Source organism: Notamacropus eugenii, chromosome 4 (genome assembly GCF_028372415.1).
Source record: "Notamacropus eugenii isolate mMacEug1 chromosome 4, mMacEug1.pri_v2, whole genome shotgun sequence".
Taxonomy (NCBI): domain Eukaryota; kingdom Metazoa; phylum Chordata; class Mammalia; order Diprotodontia; family Macropodidae; genus Notamacropus; species Notamacropus eugenii.
This window is the reverse complement of record NC_092875.1, coordinates 278,911,507-278,939,195: the sequence shown is the minus strand read 5'-3', so window position 1 is coordinate 278,939,195 and position 27,689 is coordinate 278,911,507. Positions and strand designations below refer to the sequence as shown.

Genomic DNA, 27,689 nt, shown 5'->3' with positions numbered 1-27,689 from the left:
TATGTTTAAGATATATATATATATATGTATAGGAAATACACATACACAGATATATATGCACACAATGCACATATACTTTTTTAGAGACATAAGAATGTTCATTCCTGGTCATATCCAAAACATTCTGTGTGTTCCTATATTTAGCCAGTAAATAAATATATTGATGGTCATGATGATTAGAAGAATGGTTGTTCCCTTGACAATAATAGAGTAATTAAGACAAGGGGCAGGTTTAGGGGAAAAATTGATAAATTTGATCAATCAAGATGCCTCAAGGACATTTGAATGGAGCTATTCAGTGAGAAGTTTTTAGATTTAAGATGGCTGAATGTGTAGATTTAGGAGATATGTTCAAAAAGGTTATAGTTGGACCATGGGAATGGGTGAGATAAATAACAGATTCTGTGGAAAGTGAAGAGTACAGGTCCCAGGATACAACTCTGGCGCACACTTTCTTATTGGAGGTAGGACATGGATAATGACACTAAAAAGGAGACTGAGGAGTCAGAAAGGAACAAAGAAAAACCTCGAAAAAATAGACACAAAAACTCAATCCAGTGAGGAGACAGTGTTCATAAGGAGTGCATAGTCTATTGTGCCAAATGTTGTACAGTAGTCAAGAAGGATGCGGACTTAGAAAAGACCATTTAAGAATAAAGACATCAGTTCTTCCAGAGAAAACTCTCACGCTGCCATTGCAGATGTGTCTCTTGTGATCCCTGAGAAATTTAAACACATTTTGAGAGTGCTGAATACCAACATTGATAGACAGTGGGAAATAGCTTTTGCTATCACAGCCATCAAGCGTGTGGGTGAAAGATATACTCATGTAGTCCTGAGGAAAGTAGACATTGACTTTACCAAAAGGACTGGTGAGCTCACTGAAGATGAGGTGGATATTCACCATCATACAGAATCCCCAGCAATACAAGATTCCAGATTGGTTTCTTAACAGGCAGAATGATGTAAAGGATGGAAAATATAGCCAGGTTCTGGCCAATGATCTGGACAATAAGCTTTGTGAAGATCTGGAGTGACTGAAGAAGATTCTGGCACATCGTGGGCTTTAGCACTTCTGGGGTCTCCCATTCCAAGGCCAGAACACCAAGACTACAGGCCACAGGGGTTATACTGTGGGTATGTCCAAGAAGAAGTAAACAACTTCACTGGCTTTGCCTATTAATAAATAGTTTATAACAACAAAAAAGAATAAAGAGATCATTGGTAAACCTGGAGAGAGCATTTTCATCTGAATGGTAGGGTCAGAAGACAAAATGCAAATGGTAATGAAAATTAGTGGGAGATGAGAAAATGGAGACAAGAATGTAGACAACTTTTTATTAGGAGCTTGACTATGGAAGGGAGTAGAAATATAGACTGGGAACCTCACAAGAAAACAAGGTCAAGTGAAGGTTTTTGTTGTCATTGTTGTTTTGTTTTAGGATGGGGGAGATTTGGGCAGGTTTGGCATTTTTCCTAAAGATTATGAGGAAGGAAATTGTAGAAGAGGAGAGATGGAAAATTAGTAAGAAGGATGCAGGGATTGATTAAGATTTCTGGAGAACATAGGAAGCTTTTGGCTTCAAGGGCGCAAGTGGAAGGGCAAACACAAGTAAAAAGGAGGTCCATCCAATCCTCTAAGACTGAAGCAAAGGAGAAGTGAGCAAGGGATAATGTTAATGTGATTTCAAATGTAGAATTAAGGAATAGAATGATTTTTCCAGAGATGTTCTCCTTTTCTTTTCAGTGAAATATAGAGTGAGGTGTTCAATTGAAAGGTGGTGGTATGGTGGCTTAAGGAGATTTGAAACAGACATTGAGAAGAGTGCTAAAGAAAGTGGATGAGGGGAGATGAAAAAAGATTGGCATTCAGAGGTGAGGTTATAGATAACACTGGATATGCATTGCCACCATCAGCATTCTTATACAGTTTCCTCCAGTAATATTCTGTATCATAGGAGCAGAAAAGGTAGATGGTAGCAATAATTCAATGTTAGGATTTGGAAAGCAATGAGTCGTGTTAGGACAAGGGAGAGAGCAGTGTAAAATTGAACTTTCTAACTATCAGTGAAGAGATATGTGGGGAAAAACTATAACACACAACACAAGCAATGACCATTTAATTGACATGATAAGCTATCTTTAAGTATTTGGATAGTTGTAAAGTGGAACTTGCTCTTTGTGGGTCCATAGGGCAGAACCAGGGTCAAAAGGAGGAAATTTCAAAGTGGGAAATTTAGGATTGATAAAATGATAAAATTACAGCTGGTCAAAAGTAGAATGGGCTATCTGAAAAAAAACAGGTATGATATAGTAGAGATTCCTTTCATGTATCCATTGGACTAAATTACTGCTGAGACTTTTGTCAACTTTCAAATTCTGTGATTCAGTGATTTTGTGATCATTATTTTCTAAGATAATGGTGCTGCCTCATTCCTCAATCCCAAATGACTTCATTTGGAATCAACAATGTTGTTCTGACCCATTTATTCTCATTATAGTTGAAGATTTTGCCAGTCTTTCAATATTCATCCTAAGGGCTCCCCGTGTCCTTAGGATAGTCATAAACTCCAATGAAATATTTTATTCTCAGAGTGCAGATAAATGGACTATATGACTAAGGAAGATAAAAAAGAATACTATTTTTGGAGTCAGAGGGCAGAGATTCAAATCAAACTTCTGATACCACCTGTGTAAGTTGCTTAACCTCCTTGGTCCTCAGTTTCCTGACATATAAGTGAGAGGATTGGACCAGATTGTCCCTGAAGTTCCTTATAGCTCTAGATTTAAGGTGCAGTTCCTCTGTTCTGTGAACATTACACAACATATATTCAGAAAACTTTTGTCTGTCCCATGAAATCTATTGGACATTTGCCCAAAAGCAAAAAATTGGGATAATCTTTTAAAATGACAATGTAATATATACATGGGGCATATGTTTTTGCTGTTCTGTGGTGTCTGATTTTTTTGTGATCCCATTTGAGGTTTTCTTAGCAAAGATACTGGATAATTTTCCATATCCTTTTCTCCTCATTTTACAAATTAGAAAACTGAGACAAACAGGGTTAAATGACTTGCCCAGGGTCACACAGCTAGTAAGTGTCTGAGGCTAGATTTGAATTCATGAAAGTGAGTCTTCCTAATTCCAAGCCAATTGCTCTATCCATCATTCCACCTAGCTGCCTTCACATGCCTCACAAGAGTATCATGGGCTAGCTGAAACAAAGAGTATACTGTATATTACATAGAAAGAAGGTACATCAACATGGAAAAGGACCTTCATTACTTTTCCATGTTGTTCAGTAGAAATGTTAATTAAAATATCCTAACAGACCAGTCTAGGGAAGTCCATGCATGGATGCAAACCAAACTGATACAATCATTTGACTTATCAGATGTTCATTACAAAGTGACCTGATTGCACAGTCACTTGGCTCTCTGGTATTTGCGAAGTTTTTCATGCTTTAAAGGGGTAGGAAAGATTAGGATCCACTCGCTTTTATTATTTCTAGGAGAGTAATACTGCTGCCCTGTGGTTGGTTCTAACAGACTGTGATGTATTGCAAAGCAGTCAAGATATCTCCTCCTAAAGATGATGAGTGACTTATGACTACTTGTCACATTGACTATATGCTTTGCCAAACAATGGTAGTCTTTTTTTCTTATTTAAGTGAAATATTTCAGATCAAGTTTCAAGAAAATTTCTGAATGCTTCATTGCTTGCTACATTCAGACTTTATTTTCCCTTTTCTAGTCATCCTGCATCTACAAGCACCACGTAACATAGATCCAAGTAAGATGAAATTGATTTGTCCACAGAAATTTATCATTAGATGTATTTCCTTCTGATATTACTCAATTCTTTGAGTCAACTTCTCTTAGTGACTAATTTGGGGAATTTCCTTTACTGATTGATAAATGTGTTGGACCAGCAATTCTCAATATACCATTAAAGAGAACTCGGCACTTCTTATGACTTGAGTCACTGCCTAGTTGTTTTTCTTCCCCACAAAGTGACATGGATGGCTCTGTCAGATTGAGCAACTGCTGGATAAATTAATGGATTTCAAATTACCATATGCTTTCTCCTCCTGGCAATACATATCCAACTAACAAAGAAGCTGCCTGCGTTTCTGTGGCAGCTAAGTGTCTCTCTTGTAATCTTTCTACACCTGCATACATAACATCCCAAGCCAGTAGATTGCAGCATCCTCTAGGTTTGTAAGCAAATGACTGTGGCTGCTATAAGCTCATTGGAGAATCAGCAAAATTGTTTTAGGTAAAATATACTACAGAAGAAAAGAAAATCTAATCAGGATATTGTTATTTTGACACATTTTGTTACTTTTTTCGAAAATGCCTTCATAATTTTCCTTTTGACATGATCTCAGTATCCAGTAAAAAGCTAAGAATTTTTCATCTCCCTGACAGGTCTCCATTAATAAAACAACAATCTTTTGTGTGTAGTAATCTTTAATCTTATTTTGTCACACACTTCTCAGTAGCATTTCCACTCGTTTTACAGTATAATTTATGGCACTGAAACAACTCCTTGCCCTGAAAAAGGTCAGTCTGTCAAGGTTTACTTGTCTTTGAAGAAAAGTAATAGAGCATTATTTATGAACCAAAGAATGCACTTCAATACTTTAATCAATCAGGAAGATACTTGTATTATTGTATCCTTTGCCAAAAAAAAAGAAAGAAAAAAGAAAGAAATATCACGACCAAAGGATACATCAACCTTGCTTTCCCTTTCATGTTGAAAAGGCCTCTTACCTTTCATATCTATTTTTGCTTTTGTGTTTATGGCAATATGGAAATAACATGCCTGATGGTGTCTGATATCAGGGAACAATTTGTAAATTATGAGGAAAGGATTGATCTTTTTTAAAGATCATAGAGTCTCTGGACAGATTAACTAACCTCATCCAATATGCTCATCACATGAAACTCATCTGATAAAATGAAGGGGGACATGCAATTAAAACCTGGAGGATGGAGGGATAATTGAAGAGCTTTAAATCAGTGTCTTGTGGAGAAATCAGCAAAATAAGAGCTATTCTCATATTGCTGCACAGAAGATCCCCAAACATAGCCCCAGTTGGTCCCCATATGTTTTTAGAACCTACCACAATCACAAATTAGAGCATGCAGTGTAGGGAAATGACTTAGTACTTCATTTGAGAAAACAGTCACATTTTGAATTAAGTGTCTCAAATAAGGATTTAATTTAGGTTTAGTAAGATTGTGGCATGTGAATGAAATGGCAATAGATTGCCAACATTTCTTTTATTAAAGTTTAACAAGTGTGTAATAAGATGCATATCTACTACAAAATGGTTAGACATAAGTACATATGTTTGGGAGTAATTAATTATAAATCATGGGATTTTGTGACAAATATAAAATATTATTTAAAATTAATTGAGAAAGACTGGAGCTATAGAAAAACTCAAGAAAATTCTATCGCATTGGTAAATTATATCAACATTGTCCAGTTTCATCTTTTTTTTTCTTTTTTCTTTCTTTCTTTCTTTAACTTTTAACATTCATTTTCACAAAATTTTGGGTTCCAAATTTTCTCCCCTTTTGTCCCCTCCCCCCCCAAACACCAAGCATTCTAATTGCCCCTATCACCAATCTGCTCTCTCTTCTATCATCCATCTCTGCCCTTGTCTCCATCTTCTCTTTTGTCCTATAGGGCCAAATAACTTTCTATACCCCTTTACCTGTATTTCTTATTTCCTAGTAGAAAGAACAATACTCAACAGTTGTTCCTAAAACTTAGAGTTCCAACTTCTCTTCCTCCCTCCCTCCCCACCCATTCCTTTTGGGAAGGCAAGCAATTCAATATAGGCCAAATCTGTGTAGTTTTGCAAATGACTTCCATAATAGTCGTGTTGTATAAGACTAACTATATTTCCCTCCATCCTATCCTGTCCCCCATTACTTCTATTCTCTCTTTTGATCCTGTCCCTCCCCATGAGTGTTGACCTCAAATTGCTCCCTCCTCCCCATGCTCTCCGTTCCATCATCCCCCCCACCCTGCTTATCACCTTCTCCCCCACTTTCCTGTATTGTAAGATAGGTTTTCATACCAAAATGAGTGTGCATTTTATTTCTTCCTTTAGTGGAATGTGATGAGGGTAAACTTTATGATTTCTCTCACCTCCCCTCTTTTTCCATCTGCTAAAAAGTTTTTTGCTTGCCTCTTTTATGAGAGATAATTTGCCCCATTCCATTTTTCCCTTTTTCCTCCCAATATATTTCTCTCTCACTGCTTGATTTCATTTTTTAAAAATATGATCCCATCCTCTTCAATTCACTCTGTGCACTGTCTCTATGTGTGTGTGCGTGTGCATGTGCAAGTGTGTGTGTATAATCCCACCCAATACCCAGATACTGAAAAGTCTCAAGAGTTACAAATATTGTTTTTCCATGTAAGAATGTAAACAGTTCAACTTTAGTAAGTCCCTTATGACTTTTCTTTGCTGTTTACCTTTTCATGCTTCTCTTCATTCTTGTGTTTGAAAGTCAAATTTTCTTTTCAGCTCTGGTCTTTTCATCAAGAATGCTTGAAAGTCCTCTATTTCACTGAAAGACCAATTTTTCCCCTGAAGTATTATACTCAGTTTTGCTGGGTAGGTGATTCTTGGTTTTAGTCCTAGTTCCTTTGACTTCTGGAATATCCTATTCCATGCCCTTCAATCCCTTAATGTAGAAGCTGCTAGTTCTTGTGTTATTCTGATTGTATTTCCACAATACTTGAATTGTTTCTTTCTAGCTGCTTGCAATATTTTCTCCTTGACCAGGGAACTCTGGAATTTGGCCACAACGTTCCTAGGAGTGTCTCTTTTTGGATCTCTTTCAGGAAGTGATTGGTGGATTCTTTCAATATTTATTTTGCCTCCTGGTTCTAGAATCTCAGGGCAGTTGTCCTTGATAATATCATGAAAGATGATGTCTAGGCTCTTTTTTTGATCATGGCTTTCAGGTAGTCCCATAATTTTTAAATTGTCTCTCCTGGATCTATTTTCCAGGTCAGTTATTTTTCCAATGAGATATTTCACATTATCTTCCATTTTTTCATTCTTTTGGTTTTGTTTTGTGATTTCTTGGTTTCTCCTAAAGCCATTAGCCTCCATCTGTTCCATTCTAATTTTGAAAGAACTATTTTCTTCAGTGAGCTTTTGAATCTCCTTTTCCATGTGGCTAATTCTGCTTTTGAAAGCATTCTTCTCCTCATTGGCTTTTTGAACCTCTTTTGCCAATTGAGTTAGCCTATTTTTTCAAGGTGTTATTTTCCTCAGCACTCCCCTGGGTCTCCTTTAGCAGGGTGCTCACCTGTCTCCCATGCTCTACTTTCATCTCTCTCATTACTCTTCCCAGCTCTTCCTCCACCTCCCCATCCTGACCTTCAAAATCCCCTTTGAGCTCTTCCATGATACGAGCCCATTGGGTGGGCTGGGATACAGAAGCCCTGACTTTTGTTTCCTTCCCTGATGGCAAGCACCGTTCCTCCTCATCAGAAAGGAAGGGAGGAATCATCTGTTCACCAAGAAAGCAACCCTCCATAGTCTTATTCGTCTTCCCTTTTCTGGGCTTCCTCCCAGCCAGTGACCCGACTTCTGAGTTTTCTTTCCACCCTCACCACGCCTCCAGATCAGCCCAGCCAGCACTTGAGGTCTGAGATTCAGATGCTGCTTCCCAGCCTCAGGGCTTTGGGCAGGGGCAGGGCTGCTATTCAGTGTGAGATTAAGTTCAGCTGCTCAGGCGGGGACAGGGCCACCTCACTGGCTCAGTTCCCTCAGGGGGTTTATGCAGAGACCTTCAACAATGGATCCAGGCTCCTGCCTGCTTGGGGAGCCCTGGTGTGCTCCCACCTCTGCTGCTGCCTCCTGAGGGGCCCTGAGTTACGGGGGCACCCCACTCCCCTTCGGCAAGCCTAGAAGACCCTCTCACCAACCTTTGGGGCCCATGGGTGGAAGGACCCGCACGGCCTCTGGAGATTCCATCCCTGAATCCTGCTTGGATCCGCTCCTCTCAGTGCCAACCAAGGCAGGGCTGGGCTGGGCTCATCTGGGGCGCGACGGACCTTTCATGTCAGGTCTCTCTGGAACAGAAATCTCATCTTCTCCATTGTTCTGCGGCTTCTGCTCCTCCAGAAGTTGTTGCTCCAGAATCTTTTTTACAGATATTTTATGGGCAGTGGGTTCGGAGCTAGTGTATGTGTGTGTTTCTACTCCACCATCTTGGCTCCCGAACACACCTTCCAGTTTCATCTTAATACCACTCTAAAATCAGCATGTCATTGACCAGAAACTAAAATGATGAAACACGGAATTAAATTGGGAAAGAACTTTGCTCTTCTTTCAGAGCATGAAGGGGCACTAAATAGTGAAAATCTCTTTTGGGGATTAGAGAGTGGAGAAATCAGAAGAATTATATACCTAAGATTCAGTGTAGAAGAGGGATCTGGGATCTAAAATGCATGCTCTCTGTCCTAAAACTGGGGGACTTCAACTTACATACTGATGTCCCCTTCAATATTCATCCTTAATTCTTCATTCATCAACTTCTTTTTTATTTGATCTGTAAGTTCATTCTACTTCAGTACCATGCAAAGATACTCACAAGTCTGGTACCTCCACAGTCTAATTGAAATTCTCTAATCTGAGTATAATGCCTTCTCTTTCCTCCTTTTTCTGTGCCTTACTATTCCTAAATACATACTCTGCCTTCATTGAAACCTCCTGTCACTCCACCCCTCCCTGATTTCACAGACTCTCATCTCTGCTCTGGTCAAATTCAGAATCTTGACCCTTTAAATTAACCTGTTTGACTTATCAATCTTCTTGGTCCTTGAATTCCATGCCCCTTTATCTTATCATCTCTCTTTCTCACTCTCTCTGTCTCTGTCTGTCTCCTGTCTCTCTCTCCCCCTTTGCCCCAACTTTAAACATCTCTTTATTCACTGACTCATTTGTTATCTTTCAAACATCCCTGCAACTCTCCTTCCATCTTTTAAAAAATAAACTGCTTTTCCTCTATCATTCCCTTCTAGATATTCTACCATACCAAGGGGTCCAGGATGTGTATGCTCATCTTTCATTGATGACAAAGACCATGCCATCAGAGAAATAATGACATGACTTGCACTTGACTTTGTTTTGAGTGAGGGAGGGCTGTGCAGGTCACCAGCCTCACTTCTTCTCCAGAGCCATCTGAATTCAGTGACCAGACATTCATCAGGATGACTGGAGATGACCCAGGATGAGGCACTTGGGGTTAAGTGACTTGCCCAAGGTCACACAGCTAGTGAGTGTCAAGTGTCTGAGGTGAGATTTGAAATCAGGTCCTCCTGACTCTTGCATTGGTACTCTATCCACTGCACCACCTAGCTGCCCCTCCAAGATGCTGCACTGCATTTTCATGGATCATTCTTAAATGATGGCTTCTTCTTAGCCTTTTTTGCTGGTTCTTGATCCATGTCATGTCCACTAACCAGAGTGCACCCCAGTACTATGTCCTGTTCCTTTCCCTCTTTGCATCTCACTTTGTGATCTCATCAGCTCCCATGATCTCAATTATCTTCTCTATCATGCTCTGTCTTCAGAGTTGTAGTCCTACATCACCAGCTGCATTTTTGGACATCTTCAACTGGATGTTCCTTAGGCATCTCAAACTCAACATCTCTGAAGCAGAACTTGGTATTTTTTTTCCCTAGGCCTTCCCTCTTTCCTATCTTTCTATTATTTCCAAAGGCACTGCCTCCTTCCAAATCATCCAGGCTCTCAAACTTGACTTCATCCTTGAATCTCATTGTTATTCAGTATTTCTGATCTGTTGCTAAATTGTGTGATTTTCCCCTTTACATCTCTCAACATTATATACAATCACACATGGACAATCCTAATTCAGGCCTTCATCTCCTGGGATTATTATAATAGCCTACAACTGGTTTCCCTGCTTTAAGACTTTCCCTATTCAACCTTAACTCAAAAGTCTTTCACAACTGGGCCTTTTCTTAACTTTCTAGTCTTACCCCTTCCTCCCCTCTACCTACTACTCTACACTGGTCTGCTTGGTTTTCCTTGCTTAGGACACTGTATCAACTGCCTCCACAGCTTTTTATTAGCTGTCCTGTATACTTGGAATACTCTTCTTTCTTATCCATGATTAATTTGCCCTGTCTTCTTTCAAGACTCATCTCAAATCCTACTTTGTGCAAGAGTCCTTTCCCAAGCCTTTCCCTTAATTGTGATCATTTTCCACCTATTCTTTGCATATCTTGTATGTATCTAATGGTTTCCATGCTATCTTCCCCATTAGAAATCAGGCTCCTAGAGAGCTGAGGACATTTTTGTTTTTGTTTGTCTACTCAGTTCGTAGCATAGTTGCCTGGCACATATGAAGTGCTAATAAATGCTTGTTGATTAACTAGACTGCCCAATGTAACAATCTTTTAGAAAAAATGTCACCTGTGCTCTTTACTTCAACTAACTCCTTCACTTCCCATGCAAGATACCTTCCATTCTCACCACTCAACTAGAACTGCTCTCTCTTTAAGTTTACCAATACCCTTACCACTAAATCTAATGACCTGAATCTTTGTCCTTCTAAGACTCTCTTCAGTATTTGATACTATGAACTCCCCTTCCCTGTGGCTACTCTATCTTGCATGGATTTTCAGACATCATTCTGTCAGGGTTCTCTGATCTTTCTTGATTTCCTTTACAGGAATATAATTCAGATAGAACTCCTTATGCCAGGGTGGACCCTGGAGGATATTATTTGGGATCTTTTCACTCTATATTCTCTCTTGCTAATTTCATCAGATACCAAGGGTTAATCTATCATTTCTATGCACATAATGCCTACACCTCTTTACCTCCCAGCTGAAATCCCATTTTCTACAGAAAGCCTTTCTTTATCCCTCTTAATTCTAGTGCTTTCCCTCTTAATTATTTCCTATTTATCTTGCATAAACTTGGTTGTACATACCTGTTTCCTTGTCTCTTCCATTAAACTTTACACTTCTTAAGGGTAAGGACTGTATTTTACCCTTTTATATATATATCTCCAGTGCTTAGCACAGTTCCTGGACCATAGTAGGCATTTAATTAATGTTAATTGATAAATTGATCTGTATATCTAGCACTCATTTTTCTCCTTGACTTAAATCATGTATCTAAAACAAAACATGATCAAAAGTGAAGTTTATTTTCCCCCTAAACTATCTCTTCTCCTACTTCTCCATTTTCTTTGAGGGGATCAGCATCCATTCAGAAACCCAGAAGTAATTTTTGACCATTCACTTTACCTCAAACCTCATCTCTAATTAATTGTTAGGTCTTATTGATTCCACCTCCTTGTTATCTCTAATTATCCCTACTCTCTATATCCCCTCATAGCCATTCCAGCCTGCACCCTCATCACTTTCACCTGCACTATTACTATAATCTCTTAACTGGTCTCTCCCTTCTTTAATCTGTCTTCTATACAGATGCCAAACTGATATTCTTAAGGCACAAATCAAATCATGCCACTGAAGCTCAGGAAGCTTCCTCTAGGATAAAATGCAAACTCTGTAAAACTTTTCATAGTTTAACTCTAGTCTAGCTCTCTGAGCTGAATTCACATACACTCTCTGTGATCTAGACCAGAAATGTCAAATATACCACCTTAAGGCCTCATGCCATCCATAATACTCCCAAATGTGGCCTGAACTAGATTAATATGTAATTAGAAAATATTTAACAAAACAAATGAAAATGTAATAAAACGTAGGTAATATGAGTCTGTTGTTTTCTAAGTCAATATGTACCTACCAAAATACTTTAGTTTAGTGCCACCTTTCTATTTAAATTTGACACTTTTGATAGAGACAAACTGGCCTATTGGTTTTTCCCAGGATGATACATTCTATTCCCTTGTCTATAGTTTTGCATAGCTTACCTCCCAACTCTCTAATATACTATCTCTTCCCTCCTAACTCGAGCTCCCTTCAAAGATCAGCTCAAGTGCTTCCTTCTTCAGGAAGCATTTCTGACCCCTGTACTGATTACTACCACCCTCTGACAAAATCAGTCTTTATTTTGTATCTTGCTTTTATTTACTCATCCACCTTTGCACCTCTTTACTAGAATATAAGCCTCTTGAGGGCAGGGATTATCTCACTTTTTAAATTGTTAGTGCCAGCACCTAGCAGGTGTCTTACAAACAGTAAGTGCTTAATAAATGAATGTTGATTTCATGGGAAGCAACCATTTGAGGTTTAGTAGCTTTAGTCTATACTCACCTAACTGAAGAAGGATGTAAAGTGCATTTGTGAGAGATCTCTGTGTCATATGATTTATGCCCTGAAATTCTTTTATACTCATCAATTTCTGTTATGCAACTGAACTTTCCATATTTGTTTGGGTGTAGTATGCAAGAAGAGGGTTTTGATTTATTTCACTAATTATTGGTATAATGGTATAATTAAAGCACCTTCCTTAAGTTAGTCAGATACTGAGACAGAGACAGAGACAGAGAGTCAGAGAGAAAGAGACAGAGAGAATCATAATGAAACTTTTATAATTAAGTCAAAGAAACATTTATATGGAAGTCTTCTTTCTTCTATATTTACTAGTTTGCTTCCTTGACGCTTAAAATTTTTCTGTGATTTATTCCATTCTTTTTCTTTCAGTTCGGGACTGAACCATCCTAAGCCCATATTATAGATCTTTTGTTTTCAAAGAGTTCTAGGTTAGATTCTCAAGGTATTCTCAGTAACATATTCCCTTATTTAGCAGCATTCATCATTATAAAGTACTTTCACATGACTGTTTATGTGTAGTCCTAGTTTTTCCTTGCTTTCTTCAGAGAAGTATAACTGAATATTACTCTCAGTGTAACATATAAATGACTACAAATTCATCCATGATCTGTCTCCCATTGCACATCACAATTAATGTAAAACTTAGTAGTCTTAGAAAACTACCTGAGATTCAGAAAATTTAAGTGATTTGTCCATAATTATAAAGTTAGTAAATGTCAAAGGTGGGATTTGAATCTACATTTCTCTTAATTCTAAGTCCAGCATCCTATTATGCTATGTAATACAGTGCTTCTTAAACTGTGGCTCATGACTCTGTATGGGGATAACAAAAAATCTGGCAATAGTAAAAAGGCTTCTGAACATGCAACCACCAAAAATTAATTTAAAATCAAACATGGGAGAAATCCGAGGTGTTTCTGGCAGTGCCTGGCCATGTTGCATCGATCAATTTCATAGCAGCCTTGGTTCTGAACATAAAGCTTGGGTGTTGTGCATGCCCTCAGGCCATGCATCTTGAACAAACCTGGGAAAAGGAGTCACCAGTGGAAAAATTTAAGAAGCCCTGGACTCTATCATATATTTGAATGATATTACTGATGGTATTATATTATATCTTAGCATTTTATTAAGTCAAAATAGGTGTCCTTATAAGGAGTCAGTATGATATAATAGAAAAAAGCCTGAGTGTGGAGTTAGAGATCTAGCTTCTCATTCCACCTCTGATGTTACCTAGCTGTGCAAGCATGGAAATGTCACTCAACCTCCCTGGGTCTATGTTTCTTTTTCTGTAAAATAAAAGGATTAAACAAAGGGCCTTTGAGACTCCTTTCATCTCTGGATTTATGATCCTAAGATCCTTTAAATGCTGAGGAGCCCTTCAGATTCTGTTTGAGATCCAGAGCTCCGGACAAAGAAGAATATTAATAGCAGATTGTTCAGACCTGTCTGCACTTATATTCTAGTTTTTATTTATAGTTATCTGTATATGTCCTGTATCCCCCACTAAACTGAAGCTATTTAATGACAAAGATTTTGCCTTGCTTCATCTTTGTTAGTGTTTTGCATGTACTAGGATCTTAATAAATGTTGGTTAAATGTTGAATTGAAGACAAATCATAGTTAATTAAAATAGGCAATTAGCTTGTAATTGCCACGTACAGCACATTCCATGGTCTCAGGACCACCTGATTCCTGTTTATCTTGTACTCCCTGAGGATGAAATGTTCTTTTTGTGTCCATTCTATACTGCATTCTCACTTCTAACAGATTAAGACCAGAGGCCACAAAATTACACACACACACACACACACACACACACACACACACACAGAGGCATAAACACACCCCATGCACATACACACACATACACATGCACATGTCACACATAGCTATATGATTAAGAAGCTAAGAAATTCAATTCTAAAAGAATATATGAAATGTTTGCACCCTTTCTTAGCTAGGAAAACCTGATTTGAGAATAGATGATGGGAATATATTTTAAAACCCACAAAACTAGGAAAAGGACACTGTATTCTAAGGGACAGGATAATTAAAGCTCAGGAGATTACAACGCCGCTCAGAATGGTTATATCACTCTTGTTTGTGCACAGAAATTGAAATAATGTGGCTCAAAATCCTATTGAAAATATGATTGCTAATATCAGAGCCAGCATAAATGAAGCTCAATTTTAATGAGCAAGAAAAATGGAATGACTCTCCAAGCCTGTTTAATTTGTTCAACCCCCAGCTAAAATATATTATCTAAAAATGTATAGAAATTGATATGCTCCTCATTCTCCAGTACTAAAATGTTAGAGGATTACCAGAAAAGGGTTCATTATTCCTGCTAACAAAGCATGGCCCTTGTGGCAAGAATGGAGAAGGTGGATGAAGTTTTCTTCATAAAAGGCTTGAGTTAATTTTGTGGATGGATTTCACACACGTTTGAACATTCTGAGTTATACAAATTCATGATATTCTGGAAGTGCTCTCTGTATTTGTTGAATGTAATGAACAACTGAAGGTCAGAATTTTACTAGGATTAAAATCCAGCTAATCTGCTGGGAAATGCCCTGGACATGGTAACAATGGAACACTTCTTACTTCTTTCTTTTTGAAATCCATGTCTGTGAATTTAATAATTAAACCACTGGGGCAAGGTGAAGGAGTATGGTCCCTCCCTGGTGGAGAATTTGGTGCCAGGCAGAGCTAATCTTAGATAGAGACTGAGTAGACAACAGCTTGCATTTGATGGGCTCCCCTGAAGCTCCCTGGAAAAAAAAAAAATCTGTCCCTCCCTTTACCTGTTTGTTTGAAATGACTTAAACATTCCTAAAGGGTCTTCTTAAAGGGCCTTTCACTTTAATTGAGTTCAAGCATTTACCCAAGGCACCATGTTATAGTGGATAGAGGTCTAGCCTTGAAATCATTGAGACATAGTGAAGCCCTGCCTCTAATGTGTGCTATTTGATATTAGACAAGTACCATAACCTCTCGGTGCCCCAGGCAATTCTTTTAGACTCTAAGTTACAAAGCAGATACATGCTGCATAGATAGACAATTTCCTCATTGGAAGTGCCCTGTACCAATATTATCACAGATCTGATTTTTTTTTCAAAAAGACATTTTTAAACATACAGTGAAAACATAAGGGAGTAGGAGATCAATACCTCCAAACAACAGCACCCACCACCATGTCTGAGGATTTTCAACTGTCACCACTGTGAGAGGGAAAGAATTTCTATCTTAAGGAGAGAACTTCTGGTAATCATGGCCCTTTCCCAAAAGAAGAAGACTATTCTAAATTAATAGAATAGTCCTCCATAAAAGATCAACTAGTCCAACTTCGCATTTTACATAATTGGCAACTGAGATCCAGAAACATGAAATAACTTGCTGAAGGTCACATTGACCCAGGATTTGGACTTAGATGGTCTGACTGATTTCTGCTTCTCTTACAACACATTTCATCACATCTATGTCTCTGCGTATCCTGAATCACAAAATACTGGATCAATTATTTTAAAAAGAATTAACTATATTCATTTATAATTTCATTCCCAGGATCCTTGATTTGAATTTTTTTTTAATTAGATGCCACCTTCAGTTCTAGCACCCTTAGAATCATTGTCCTTCCTTGCTAATTCATAGTTCCTTTTCACCCTCTAGATCAAGGTCAAGATTATTAATTTATTCTCTGCTGTTTAGACCTGGAAGGGGCAAATGCCCTTTTTATTTGGGCTCCAAGTTTCAAGTTGAATATTCTTCTTTGAGCTATCAAAACTTTGACTTCATCAATGTCCTCTGAATTCTATATAGAGAACACCCCCTGCCCTCCCCCGCCATGAGCCTTCTTTGCACACAAAAACAGAGAGTGAGTGCTCAGCTCCTCTTTTGGATCAGACTGATTTTAACTATGAGGGAATTCCTAGTGAGAAAACTCTTCCACTGAGGTAGATCAGTCACTTATCTGTAACTTAGAGTCTCAGAGGGTTGTTTGGGGCATGAAAGTGTTGAAGAATTAATTTAGTACTTGGCATTTTCCTGGCTTAGTCAAGGCATTTTTATTATGTCCATATATAAGGGAAGAATCAGATCATGGACATGTGAGCAGGTCTCAGAGCTATGTTTTCCCACTAAAAAGATTATGGTTAACCAACTATACCCGGGTTAAGAAGAGAAAGGTAAACTAGAGATATTACAGAACTGATACTGAGTATCTTATTTCAGCAGTGTCTGTCACTGATAGAACTTTAACCAATATCTTTCTGATTCCAAGGCCAGACCTCTATTCACAATGCAGCGTATTCCTTAAACATTTATCAAGTGCTTATTATGTACTGTTCTAAGCTCTGATAATATAAAGAAAAAGGAGCTTAGATGTGAATGGAAATACTGGCAAAATAAATTAAAGCATACAATATAAATACAGGATAAATGAGATGTAATTTCAAAGGTGATGGTACCAGCAGCTGATGGCTGGAGGTGGGTCAGGGACCAGGAAACACCTCTTAGAAAAGGTGACATTTGCTGAGTCTTAATGGAAGCCATGGATTTCATGAGTCTGAGCTTCAGAAGGAGAACATTTTAGGCACAGATATGAGCCAGGACAAAAGTATAGACATGGAATATGGAATGTCCTGTCTAAAAATAGCAAGTTGGTCACTATGACTACATCAAAGAGTGAATGGAGGCAAGTAGAATCTAAGAAGATGAGAGTGAGAGAATCGTGGAACTAGAGAATCACAGAATTATAGAATCTCAGAGTTGGAAGAAACCTCAGAGACTTGGTCAAATCTGTACTTTCTATAACATTATTGATAAGTAGTAACCAGATTTCTTGGTGGCATCCAGTAAAGCTAAGCATACTACCTGATAAAGCAGCCTAGCTGTAAGGGGAAAGATGGAAGTCTTTCCTTATATCAAGGCTAAATCATAATCATGACTAACATTTCTATGACACTTTACCATGCACTCTGCTTCTCTACGTCTTCTACCCACTGCCCACTAACCTCCTCTGAGTTTTTTCTTTCAATGCTTTTCTTTCATTCTTTCAATTGTTCTTTAGGTGTCATAGTCTCAGCTTCTTGCACCATCCTTACCCTTTTCTGGACATATTCCAGCTTGGCAAAATTATTTTTCAAGTATGATGACCAGAACAGAACACAGCATCACAGATATGGTCTGGTGAAAGGAGAATAAAGTGTCCATTAGCTACCTGGCTCTGGACACTGCCTTTTTAAAAGCAGCCTAGTATAACATTAGCACTTTTGACTCCCATGTCACACTTTGACTAATATTAAATGCAGCTCTCTTAACACCCATCTATCCACCAGAACAGGTTACCTATCCTTTCTTTCTAAGAGGTGTTACCTTCTCTTATTTCTGTATTCAATTCCTTGCTTCACTATCAAATCTATGTGATTGGCTTCCAAATGTATAACTTCATTTTGGACATCTCCCCTGAACTTTTCCTCTTCTGATCTACTTAATAGTTTCTCTCTCTCTCTGTCTCTCTCTCTCTCTCTCTCTCTCTCTCTCTCTCTCTGTCTCTCTGTCTCTCTGTCTCTCTCTCTCTCTCTCTCTCTCTCTCTCTCTCTCTCTCTCTCTCTCTCTCTCTCTCTCTGTCTGTCTCTCTCTCCCCCCCTCTCAGGGTCTCACAACTCTAAAACTGAACTAATATTTTCTCCAACCATGGATTCCATATTACTTCATCCTCACCAGGTCCACTCAACCTAATCCTAAACTAATTTCTTCTTTTTCATTAATACTACCAATCTTGTACTCAGTCTCCACATGTACTTAGTAACCAAGTTCTGTTGATTTTTTTCTGCAGTATCTCCTTAATTGATCAATATGCATTTAGTAGATGCCTGCCTTATGCCAGATACTGTGCTAGATGATAGGGCTATAAAGACAAAAGCAAAACAGTCCTTCCCTTTAAGGACCTTGTATTTCTTTAGGGAAGCCATGTACATGTAAAGGAATATGCAAGATGTACGAATAAAAAATCCGGTAAAATTTTGGGGGGAGAAACTAGCAGCTAGGAGGGATGGAGAAAGGTATCCCACCATTGGTATCCCAGAGATAAGGAAAGGCTTCACACAGATGAGTTGTGAAGGAAATCAGGAATCATGGAGGTAGAGTCAAGATGGGGGATTGCTAGTACAAAGGCACAGAGATGAACCATGGAGTAGAAAGCAATCCAGTGTGATATCACAATAGAAAGTTCAATGAGGAGACATGTCTAAGCCAACTAGAAAGGTAGGAAGAAGGGCAAAGAGCTTAAACTGGTAAATGCTGCTACTACTCTAATTCAAATCCCTATAACTTCTTGCTTAGGTTATAGGAGTAGCTACTTAATAGGCCTTCCCTCTAATCCAACCTCCCCTGGTGGAAATAACAAAACAAAACAAAAACAATTGCAGATTAATTTTAAAACACAGCTCAATGATTCTTAGTAGTTAATATAATGGGAAGAGGACTAGAGACTCTTTGAGAGGACCTAAGTTTGAATCATGGTCAATCAAACCTTTGGGCTTTCATTCCTTTATTTGTCAAATGAAGTTAGGTGTATGAGATGTTTTCAAAAGGCTTTTCCAACTCTAATACATGATGCTAAGACTCATTGTCTACAAAACAAAGCAAATGTTTCTTAATCTGATCCAAGCAAGACTCCAAAGTCTAGCTCCCCACAACTTTTCCAGTCTAGAAGCAAGTAGGTGACTTGGTAGATAGAGCACCAGGCTTGAAGTTGGGAAGACATGAGTTGACATTTGACCTCAGACATTTACCAGCCTTGTGACCATGCGCAAATCATGTAGTCTCTATTTGCCTCAATTTCTCCATTTGTAAAGTGGTGATAATAATGACACCTACTTCCCAATGTTGATGTGAAGATCAAATGAAATTTGTGAAGTGCTTAGTACAGTGCCTGGCACATAGTAGGTGCTATATAAATGTTAGCTATTAGTGCTACTACTCCTCTTGGAAAAGAGCTAGGTTCTCCTGTGACAACCACAAGACACTCTCTTAGTCATTACTGGGAAGATTCTGGCTAGAGTCTCCTTAATAGAATGATTCCTCATTTGGAAGATGGTCATCTCCCTGCCTGCTATAGTTATTTTTCTTTGCCTCATTAAAGAGGTCATCCCCTGATTACTTCTTAAACAGACCTGTTCACTGAATGAGGTTACCTCACCCTGAGTTCCTGAATAGGCCTTGGCCTAAAGGAGTCAAGGTCTCCCATTGCACCCTGGGCTACCTCCAGTCATCCTGATGAATATCTGGTCACTGGATCCAGATGGCTCTGGGGAGAAGTGAGGCTGGTAACCTGCACAGCCCTCCTTCACTCAAAACAGAGCCAAGTGCAAGTCACATCATCATTTCTTTGATGGCGTGGTCTTCTTCAGCAATGAAGGACAAACACAACAACAACATCTGCCCAAGAGCCAGTGTGGCTTCAGAAAGGGCCTAGGAATGATCCATATGTGCTGCCTGACAACTCCAGGAAAAATGCCAAAAGCAAAATAATGAATGGTTTGTATTCAGTGTTCATTGATCTAAACAAGGCCATTGATACTCTCATTTGTGAGGGCTTGTGGGAAATCATGGCAAAATTTGGTTGCCCAAAGTTCATCAATATTGTACAATAGTTCCATGATGATATGCTTGCACAGGTTCTAAATAATAGACAATGTTTTCGAGCTTTCCCAGTCACTGATAGAGTAAAGTAGGGTTGTATGCTTTCTCTCATGCTTTTTAACATGATGTTTTCAGTGATGTTGTAGGGTACTTTCAATGAGGACAAGAAGCACATCGAGGTCAGCTACTGTACTGATGGTAAATTATTCAACTTGAAGAGGCTACAAGCCAAGACTAAAGTGGAGGGAGAGCTGGTGCATGATTTTTTTTTTTTTTGTTCATAGATCATTATGCACTCAGTGCAGTCTCTGAGACTGAGGTGCAACAGAGTGTGGATCAGTTCTCTGTAACTTGTGCTAATTTGGGCCTGATAATTAATATCAAGAAAACATGACTTCTCCACCAGTCAGCACTGAACCATGCAAACCAGCAAATGAAGAAATTTTGAATGCTGTGGATAAGTTCATTTACCTTGGCAGTATACCTTCCAGGGATTGTACAGATATATGAGCAAATTGATTCATGCCTTGCTAAAGCTAGTTCAATTTTGGGAAGCTCTAAAAAAATTGTGGGAGAGAAGAGATATTAGGCTACATATCAAACTGAAGGTCTACAGAGTCATCGTGCTGATCTCATTATTATATGCCTGTGAAATCTGGATGTCATACCAGTACCATGTCAGGAATTTGAATCACTTTCATTTGAATCGTAGTAGAAAGATTTTGAAGATCATCTAGCAAGATAAGGCATGGGACACTGAGATCCTTTTTTGAGATGAAGTGTTAAGCATTCCAACCCTATTGCAAAGAGAACAATTTTGATGGACAAATATATGTTTGCCTAAAACACTATTTTACAGACAACTCATACAAGGCAAGTGCTCATATAGAGGTCAGTAAAAGCAATATAAAGACACTCTCAAGGTCTCTCTGAAGAACTTTGGAATTGATTATGAGATATAGGAGACACTGGCCCAGCACCTCCCAGTATGGTGTGCCTGCATTAAAGAAGGCGCAGTGCTCCATGAGCAAAGCAAAATTATAGCAGTGTAAAAGAAACATGAGGTGTACAAATTTAGAGACATTTCCATTCCAAATGTTCCTATGGATTATTTGTGTCCAACCTGTGGTAGAGCTTTCTGCCTCGTAGTGGTCCGATCAGTCACAGTTGTACACGCTGTACATTGACCTCCACGTGGTGATATCATTTGGCTCCCTTGGATCACAAAGGATAACAGCTGCTACTCCTTTCACACACTTTCTAGTCTAACTGGCATATTTGTGGTTTGCTAAATGTGCCATGCCTTTTTCTCTCTCCTTACTTTGGTTCACTATGTCCCCTTCTCAAGGAACTCCCTCTTCCAAAGTATATCATGAAATGCTATTCATAATTCAGGTATGTACTCCATAAAATCTTCCTTGAGCCACCAACTAGATAGACTCTTTTTGGATATTTGTCTTATTTTGCTTATTAAACTTTAAGTTTGATGAAGATTTTGGGATCACATCGTGCCTAACTCAGTGTTTTGAGTTATATAAAGTAGTGAATATCTGTTGAAGAAAGCATCCCTGAGCTAAGCTCAAATCTTGACCACTTTTCCTTGATATTAATCCCTTTAAAAACCTCTGAGTTCTTCAAAACATCCCAATTTTCTTGCTAAGTTCACCTTCAGCATGAAGAGTCTATTTCTAGTAGGGACATTAGCATGATAAAAACCTTCATTCCATGTACTCCTTTTTCTCTAGTGTAGTAATTTCTTTGCAACATTAGTATATTTAGAACTCTGCATTTACATTTACTTAATTCAACAACTATTTGCAAGCACTGATTATATTTAAGGTCTTATATTTAAGGCCTTATTATATCTGCTGCACCAAGTCTGAAGTCCTCACCGAGTTTTAACTAGTGTAGGCTGATCAGGGCTTTGCCCCAGCACGCTGAATGGAGGGGTTGCTGAAAGCACTGTCTCTTCTTTGGTAGTTTAGAAATAACAAGAGTTTGGCATCATTAGGGAGAAGTATTACTAGTTGAAGTAGGAAGCCTCTAGGTGTTCTATTTTCTCTGAACTTTCTGCCTCTATTTTATGTTACTGTGGGGATCTCTTCTTTTTGCACCATCCCTCCTCCACCTTCTCAGCATTGCTGGGTCTTTGAGTGCCTACCTACAGTGGGATGTACACACACACACAATTGTGTGTTTGTATAAATGTGTATATATGCATACGTGTGTATATGTATTTGTGTATTATATACGCTTATATTCCTGTTATTTATTGTTAAATTTTGACTCAAGACAAATAAAGACTGTAACATGGAAACTAACTGTAGCAAGGGGCTACAGGGTGCTAAAGTGTATATATTGGTAAATACTGGGTTGTGTCCCTAGGCAGTAAATTGTAGAGGGAAGGGGAATGATACATGAAAAAGGAAACCTACAAAGAGCAAATAATGTGTGTGTATGTTATATGCGTATATGTATATAAAATATGTGTATGTGCATATATGTATATATGTATGCATATATGTGTATGTGTGTGTGTGCGTGTACTTTGCTCCTTTGCCTGCTTTCGACACACCAGATGCCCTTCCCAGGATAAGCTCATCACTTCTGAATTCACCATCAAGCCTTGATTAACATCACCACCTCCTCTCTGACTAGAGGGCTGAAGTTAGAGTACCAAACTCCTCCCAATGCCTTCCTTTAGAGAGGGCAGGAACTGGACTTTCACCTCGCACCTCTTTGTGTCTGATGTTCCACCTGGTTTTAACTCCACAGAACAGGAAACTCTCCCTTCCCCCACTCCTGAATCCTTTCATTGTCGCCCCTTTAAATTATAAGTTCTTGGAGGGTACAGACTGTCTTTCTTTTTATTAATTGTATCCCTAGAGCTTAGCACAGTACCGGGCACTTAATGAATGTTTATTAGATGTAGATAAACACACGTATATGTAGACACATATGTATATATGTATAATGTATACTATTATTACAGTAACTTAGTTATGACAGAGAATGAACCATAATACATCACAAAAAGGGTAAGAGAATTTAGTTATGGGTCTAAATTCGTTGTTATTATGTAAGTTTGTAGTGACATTTTTGCAGTGATATTATATTAACCAGCTGACACATTAGAAAACATTAATTTGTTTGATGCATTATCTCCCATGATCACATAACAGAATGAAACACTGAAGATATTGGCCCCAGGACAATTAAATTTTGATGCAGGACAAAGAGAAACTGTGTAACATGAAGGATAATTGTAACAAGGGGTCACCGAATGCTAAAGTGCGTATACTGGTAAATGCTGGGCTGTCTACCAAGGCAGGGAGCTGTAGAGGGAAGGGGAAGCATATATGGAAAAAAGAAGCCTGCGAAGGCAAGCAAGGATAATTCCACTCCACAACCTCACCTCTGGCTGACTCAGCCATTAGGGAAGTCTAGTATTGCTATTGAAGACCCACAGACCTACTATATTTCTCCACTTTGGTTATTATTAATGCCTATAAAATGGACCCATGTTTATAGTTCTTTTAAATGTTACTAATCCCCATTATGCCCTATTTGGCACATAGCCGTTTGACCTTCAGGTGGTAAATACCAGAAATAATATATTTTGAACTTTTGATTAACAAATAGTCTCTCAAATCAAGGTTCATATACATATACATATATATATATGTACATATATATATACACACACACACACACACATATATGTAGATATATAGATATATATATCTACATATATATAGGATTTTTTAAAATGGTTGGTGCCACTTATCAGGCACACACACACACACACACACACACACACACACACACACGCAGAAAAACCATATAAGAAAGGATGCTAAGAGCTCTCTTACTTTTTACCAGTACCACTAATTGACTGAGTTGTGAATTAACATCAGGTCAGACAGTGATATTTAGCTGTTGTACCATTAATGTCTCACCTGATGTTGCTTGCTAGTTCAGCTAGCCTAGATCAAAGGCATACTGAAACGTACTCACACTTTCCTCCATTCCATCCCTTTCACTGAACATAAGAAGATCTCTCTGGTAGCCTGTGCATGCAGAATCCTCACTATTACTCTAGAAATGCCAGTAGAAACAATGAGTACTACCCATTCATTAGGCTGCTGCTTGGTGTCAGTGTCTGGAATAGTACAGGACCCTTAAGTGGGGAAATTCTCACAAATTTCTCATTTGGATGAGGTCCTGCACATATACGATCTTTTTCTTATTCACTGGAGTTTACTTCTACCCTAAAACATACATTAATTAACATCATGACTTTTACCTATCTTACCAAATTTTTACTCTTGAAAAGAATGTAAAAGAAGGTATTTTAAACTACTACTTGGGTTCACGAATTACTGGTCTTATAGCTTCATTCCCTATCCCCAAATGACAAATTGAAGACAGATAAACACGTTTGACTTGATAATGTTTGCTTCTTCTACTCTCCTCTACTTTTTGTGATATATTATGGCATATTTTCTGCCATGATCAAGTTACTGAGATATTAGGCTGCATTAAGAAAAAAAATGGTATCCATAACAAAGAAAGTGATGGTCCTGTGTCAGCATTTGGAGTATCGGGTCTGGTTTGGGGTACTACATTTTAGGAAAGACATCCTGTAGCTAACTTATGTCTAGAGGAGGGTGATGAGAGCGGTATAGATAATGAGAATAATATTGTATAAGAACCAGTTGAAAGAACTAAAGGGTATTTAGCCTGGAAGAGAGATGAGGAAACACAGTAGTTTTTGAAAGAATGTCCTGCGGAAGACACATGAGACTTATACTAGCTTGGAATTATTCCTCCTGAGACAATTCCCACAGGACTATATCATGCCTTGTCATTATCATCATTTACCTGCTCTTGGTCCCAGCTTTTGTATCTGTCTTTTAAAATTTAAGTTGGTCAAAGAGTTCCTTGGCATCCACATTGGTCTCTTTATCAGCTCTGTTCTTTCTTCTCCATAAAAATTATTTATTTTTGTGTTGTCAGAATTCTGTTTCATATAGTTACTCATTGATCTTCTGGTTGATTTCTTTCTTTGTAGAATCTTGGGTCATAGGAGCCTATCCACCCTTTTACTTCAAAATCTACTCTTCTGAAATCAAAAGTCCTTCTCTGATTTTGCCTGGTTTGGGACTAAATCATCTTGTTGGTCTCTTCCCATTATATGATTGCACAATTATACAAGATTGCTGGTTAGAAGCAAAGAGCAAGCCAAACTTTCCTTAGTGATCTACCAGTTTCAGTATCATTGATCTAACAGGTGTGTGTGTGTGTGTGTGTGTGTGTGTGTGTGTGTGTGTGTGTACGTGGTGGGGGAGGGATTGAAAAAGAAACAAAATAAAAACCTCAGACAAATGAATATATGAAGCCCAAACAATTGGTCCACAGTGAAAAGAATGCACTAGTCAAATTGATGATCTGGTTTCATGCATACTGACTCTCCTGTTTCCTCTTTCCCCTCCCCCAGTTGTTTGAATAAAATTTTCACTTTTCAACTGATTGTGCTGGCACTGTCTAGACACAGCCTCAGAGCCTTTCTTTGTTTATGAGGACATTTGCAAAATTGCACTGGATGAAAAGCGCAGCCAGCTATTATTTGAAAACTTTTCTGGGATTTCTTCATGTACCATTTTGTTAGAAGATATGCTGGGGAGATCAAGAAGAAAAGCAAAAAGTATGCTGGATGCCATCAGCCTTGCTTTCAGAAAGGGCTTAAGCCAGAAGCAAGCAAAGGTCTGGTGGTTTATGCTTTTTCCCATTCTTGCTGCGATCATTGTCTCAGGAATGAATTCATATTCTGTATCATTTTCGGTTACCTTTATAGTCTTTCTTACAAGAATGAGGAATGAAAATTTTAATGCCTCATATATTCTGTGAATTACTGTAGATGACTATGCTGGACTACTTTGATCTTTCCTATATTCTGTGGTTTGATTGGATCGTGATGTGAATGGAAAGCAGCACAAAACAAATCAGTTTCAGGGAGAATGACTTTAACAAGAAAGGGGGAAAAAAGTACCTCTGCCCACCTCAGAATATTACATAGATGATGGAGAGAGTCCAGAAAACCACTGCCTATGTGCAACTAAAAATCATCACAGTTTCTCAGGTTAACATACATTGATTTACAGACAAACTTTAGGGTGGATATTCATTACTAAATGTGGTTATCAAGGATTGAACCCAATACCCTTTCATTTGCATGGAGCAGCACTATTCTACAATGAACAGGGGAAGATACAGGCAGTTGATAAGGGAATCATAGTAATAATAGTTTACATTTTTATGGAGATTTTACAGTTTACAAAGCACTTTCCTGAAAATAGCAGCATAAGCTAGGCAGTAAGAAATATATATACATATATATATATACATACATACATATATATATACATACATACATATATATATATATATATATATATATATATATATATAGAGAGAGAGAGAGAGAGAGAGAGAGAGAGAGAGAGAGAGAGAGAGAGGATCAAAGGGAATTTAGTAGCTTAGACCATTCCATAAATACTATTTAATATTTACAATTTGCAGAGATTACTATTCTGGGGGAGAAAGAAAGATCAAATAAAACATGGTATATTTGCCCTCATAAAGCTTAAAATCTAGCTGGGGTGAGAAGGAGAGAGTGGGGATAGAAAACATACACAAATAACTATGATACAAAATAGAACATACATACCTAAGTAAATTGCTGATTTAGGAAAGCACTGTGTGAGTCTGATGGTAGAAAGGTATTTTCCAAATGTAAGTTTCCATGGAGGAGCCAACATTTGGGCTAAGGTTTAATAGCAGATGGGATTTCAAAATGTGAAGATGGGAGAAGGGAATTTAAGAGAGAGGGAGTAACATGAGCAAAAATATTCATGTAGGAAAATGTGAGGAACAATGAGGAATTCAGTTGGAGGAAGCATAGTCAAAACAGGCAGGAAAATAGTTTGAAATAAGGTTGGAAAAATAGGTTGAAACTAGACTGGTTTTGAGTGGATCTTGAATGCCTGCTAAAAAGTCTGGAGTAGGGGCAGCTAGGTGTTTCGTTGGATAGAGCACTGGCCCTGGAGTCACAAGGTCCTGAGTTCAAATCTAGCCTCATATACTTCCTATCAATGTGACTCTGGGCAAGTCACTTAGCCTTGAGTACTTCCCCCCTACATCTTCCTCAAAAGAGACTGATGCCACAGGCAAATGGAATTGTTGGTGGACTGTAAGAAAAGAGATGATGTGATCAGATATTTGCATAGAAGAAAGCATGTAAAAGAAGGATTCTTACCCTTTTTTGTGCCATGTACCACTTTGGTAGTCTGGTGAAGCTTATGGACCCCTTCTCAGAATGTTTTTAAATGAATAAAACAAAATTGAAATAGACATGTAATTTGTTTCCAATCTAAGTTCACAGATCCCATGAGATCTATTCATGGATCCTGGGCTAAAAGGTTTGATATAAAAGATGGATTGAAAAAAGACATGAGAGGCTAGGGACGCCAATTAAAATATTATTACAAAAATTCAGGTGACTAGCCATGATGACCTGCATTTAGCTGGTGGCAACACTTACTTGGCAAAGCCAAATTATAGAACCTTAGAACATGAGAAGTCCTTAGAAATTATCTAGTCTTATGACTCATTTTACAAATGAGGAAACTGGGGCCCAGACGACTTAAGTAACTTCTCCCAA

General features: G+C 38.3%; 1 long non-coding RNA gene and 1 pseudogene across 1 annotated transcript in view; both read left to right on the top strand.

Annotated features, from left to right (window-relative positions):
- The window catches only part of LOC140501267 (uncharacterized), a 133,260-nt gene that overhangs the window by 12,677 nt on the left and 92,894 nt on the right, over positions 1-27,689 (top strand). The window lies entirely within an intron of this gene.
- Positions 321-2,837, top strand: LOC140498743 (small ribosomal subunit protein uS13-like; annotated as a pseudogene).